The sequence below is a fragment of the Macaca thibetana genome, chromosome 7, assembly GCF_024542745.1.
Source record: "Macaca thibetana thibetana isolate TM-01 chromosome 7, ASM2454274v1, whole genome shotgun sequence".
NCBI lineage: Eukaryota > Metazoa > Chordata > Mammalia > Primates > Cercopithecidae > Macaca > Macaca thibetana.
Genome location: NC_065584.1, coordinates 78,699,970 through 78,704,039, shown reverse-complemented (window position 1 = coordinate 78,704,039; position 4,070 = coordinate 78,699,970). Strand labels below are relative to the sequence as shown.

At 39.2% G+C, this 4,070-nt stretch overlaps 1 pseudogene; it reads right to left on the bottom strand.

The window, feature by feature from the left end:
- Positions 1–1,642: 1,642 nt before the first annotated feature.
- LOC126959389 (ribosome biogenesis protein WDR12-like) lies at positions 1,643–3,007 on the bottom strand (annotated as a pseudogene).
- Positions 3,008–4,070: the final 1,063 nt, after the last annotated feature.

The window sequence follows — 4,070 nt, the reverse complement described above, 5'->3', positions numbered from 1 at the left end:
CTGTTAAGTGACATGTAGTGTCATCCCTGCAAGACACTTGAGTGGGGCTTATGGCTATCATTAATCTTACAGCCATGGACGTCTCTTGTAGTGTACTGTAATATTTGTGTTATAATGTTCTTGGTGCCAAGCCTACATGCCCTACAGTACTTCAGTGGTTTTATTTTGATGTATTTCCATGACTGCCTCCTGTTCCCTCTTCAACCCCACGTTTTGTCATTTCCCATACCAATGGCAACTCAGCATATGGTATAAAGACATCCATACTCATTTTGTCTTATTTTGTACCTTCTACATTTTATGCACATTTCTGACTCCAACTTTTCCTACCCCTCTTTCTTCTAGGGTTAGTTCCTCCATCTTTGCTCTGGTTCCCTTTCTTTGTACATAGGAACGTTGATGCTCTCTAATCAGCATTTAAACTTGTGAAATATCTTCTGTCTTAAAGCAAAAGAAATGCAAATTCTCTCATATTCAAGTTCTCTAGTCACTAACTCAATTGTGTTTCTATTCACAACAGAAAAATATTTTTTGGTTTCCTTATTATTTATTTATTTATTTATTTTTCTGAGACCAATTCTTGCTCTGTCGCCCAGGCTGGAGTGTAGTGGCAGTCCGATCTCAGCTCACTGCAACCTCCACCTCTTGGGTTCAAGCAATTCTCCTGCCTCAGCCTCCCAAGTAGCTGGGATTACAGACATGTGCCACCACGCCAGCTAATTTTTGTATATGTAGTAGAGACGGAGTTTCACCATGTTGGCCAAGCTGGTCTCGAACTCCTGAGCTCAAGTGATCTGCCCCACTTGGCCTCCCAAAGTGCTGGGATTACAGGCATGAGTCACCAGACCCAGTCGGTTTTCTTATTTTTTAATTTTTTCATTTTTTAATTTTTATGAGTGCATAGTAGGTGTATCTATAAATGCGGTATATGAGATATTTTGATACAGGCATACAACGTGTAATAATCACAGGGTAAATGGAGTATCCATCACCCCAAGCATTTATCATTTCCTTGTTTTATAAATATTTCAATTATAATTATTTTAAAACATGATAAATTATTGTTGCCCTGTTGTGCTATCAAATACTTGATCTTATTCATTCTATCTAACTATATTTTTGTACCCATTAACCATCCCCATTTTCCCTCCAACCCCCACCACCCTTCCCTGACTCTGGTAATGATCATTCTACATTTTGTCTTCATGAGTATAATTGTTTTAAATCTTAGCTCCCACAAATGAGTGAGAATATGTGTAGTTTGTCTTTCTGCAGTTTTTGAAAGAGATTACTCCATTTACTGTCCTCAATTTCTCATCTTTTACTCATTCCTCAACCTTTCATGATATGTCTGCTCCTGTCTAAGCAACCTGCTTCCAGCAAGGCCGCTAACCACACCCTTACACTGAAATTCAGTTGTAGCTGACAGCGTTTTTCATTCCTCTTGGCTACCATAATACTGTACTTCTTGTTTTTGTCTTTTTTTTTTTAAAGAGAAATGTAAAACTCAGTTTAATTTCAAGTTTGTATAGAGAATGCATGCCACAGTTTATATTTTATAAATACAACCTATCTTATTACAAATGCAAAATAAGAAAAAGTGATATGTTAGCTGTTATGAAGGGTGAAAACGTTATATTAACTTCAAAAGGCTGCTTTCTGCATCTGCATCTATGTAATTTCATGATTCTCTACCAATTTCATTTACAGAAATAATCTCTATAGTCAAATTATTGTTCATTTTCATGCCCCCACATGGGAAGTGGTAGGGGAATATCTGTAGGAATACAATTGATTGTCTGCTCCTCCACTCAGAAGTAGCCCTGTGTCTGTCCAGTCTACACTCAGAACTTTGTCTTCATGAGCAGCCAGATCATAGAGAGGAGCCTTACAACTTCTTGTATCTCACAGCTTAACAATGTTATCTAAAGATCCTGAGATCAGCGCTGTTCATAAGTAGGAGACCATTTTACTGTTGTCACATAACCGGTATGTGAGGTTAGGGACAGCGACACCAAAGAACCATCTTTAGTTTGGGGATCCCACAGTCTGATATGCCTATCTGTGCTTCCAGATGCTAAACATTTACAAAGTGGAGTATAGGAAATACAATTAAACACTTTATTTCCTGTCAAAGTTGACTTAAGACAGCCAAACTCAACATCCCACACTCTAATTGTATGGTCCCAAAATGCACTGCAGATTTCTTCAGTATCTGACCACAGAACTGATGGTCTGCTTCTATATGGCCAGAGAGGGTCACTATGGGAGTCCTTGTTGGTTCCAACTCTTCTGTTTTCTGTTTCTTTCTTGGTTGATTTGTGGACTCCTCCATCTCATCTTCTTCATCTGTGGGGACTGTAGACAAGATCTTTAGCATCTTATCCCAGGCGCCACTACAAAATTTAGTTCCTGTGCCATCAACAGCTATAGAATCTACACTTCCAGCATGACCTCTACAGCAGTGTAGGGCTTTCACTTTGTTTCTCTCTACATTCCACTCCCATAAGAGAATAGTCTGATCCATAGAGGCACTCAATAATAAGCAGGACAAGCTATCTTTTTTCACCCAGGCCACATCTTTTACAACATCCGTATGTCCCACAATTGTCATTATTGACTTTCCTTCCAAGGACCAGATCCAGGAAGTCTTGTCATAAGAACCAGTCAAGATCCATTCTTCTGCTCCTTTAATGGAACTGATCCAGTCATCATGGAACATGCATTGCTCTGTCTGGGGTGCAGTATACTGCTCGTTTCTATTTCCACAGCTTCTTCTGATGAGATGTTCTCCAGTTCCATGTGTTTGAACAAGGGCATTTGCAGAAACTGGTCCTTAATAAGGAAATCAAACTCCATGTTTGTGGAACTCATTTTTGTCCTTTAGTAGTTTATTGATGATGTTACTAAGGTCAGCAATTTCAGAGGTGGTAGGGATTGAGAAGGGAACATCATCTATGGCATATTTCTTGTTATTAGTGTAGAAGCGTGTTTGGAGCTGAGCCATGGTGAAGAGTACACACAAGACTTGCCCACGGAAACGTACGGGTTAGTAGACCCACAACAGGGAGCTCCTGTCTTTTGGGACTACAAAGAGGCAGCTCAAAATTAGACTGCACAGGTAAGCGAGGAGCTGCAGTCTAAGCCTGGACTCTGCTTTCTCCTGTTTTTGTTTGTCTTATTTTGTTTTGTTTTGTTTTGGGCAGGCTCTAGCTTCTGAGTTTCCTTTGTATACTCTCGATCTCCATATATTTTATGATTTCTTCCTCTGCCTGTCCCTTACATCTTTCTGGTCCTCAGGAATCAGTGCAAGGCCCCTTTAAGTCTCATTTTACACATGTTACTATACTTTCAAAACTTCAGCTCTTAGTTGTTTGTTAATGACTCCAACATCTGTAATCCTATCCCAGTTGGTTTTTCTGAGCTCCATGCACATCTATTCATTCATTCATTCTTTCATTCAAAAGAAAAATCTCCAGTGAGTGCCTGTTCTGTGCAAGCAAGTTGCTACATGCTGAGAACACCATGATGAACAAGGGACAAAAGCTTCCATGTTGGTGGGGAATACAGCCAACAAATAAGTAGGCAAATAAATAAACAAAGGGACTAAGAAGCTGCTCTGGTCAAATAATTAGGGAGATAGTTTGGATAGACTGTGCTTGAAGCTGAGAAGAGTTAAAACCAGGTTAAAATGCCTGTTCAAGAAGATCCCATAATGAAACAGCAAACTCAAATGCTTTGAGGCAAGAAAGAAGTTGATGGGTTTGAGGAAGTAAACAGAGATGCAAGCCTGAATATGGTAATTAGAGTAGGAGTAGTAGGATAAGAGGTTGAAGAAGTGGGTAGGAATCACGGAAGGGTTTGTGGGCCATAATCTGGAATTTAGGTTTTACTTCAAAGACAATGCAAAGCCACTGAATCATTTCTGGCAAGAGAATAATACTTTATTATTATTGTTCTTAAGTATTTTATTCTTTTTAAGAGGTTTAAGTATTTTATATTCATAACAAAATTGAGAGAAAGGTACAGATATGTCCCCACATACCCTCTGTCCCCCAAAATGCATAGGT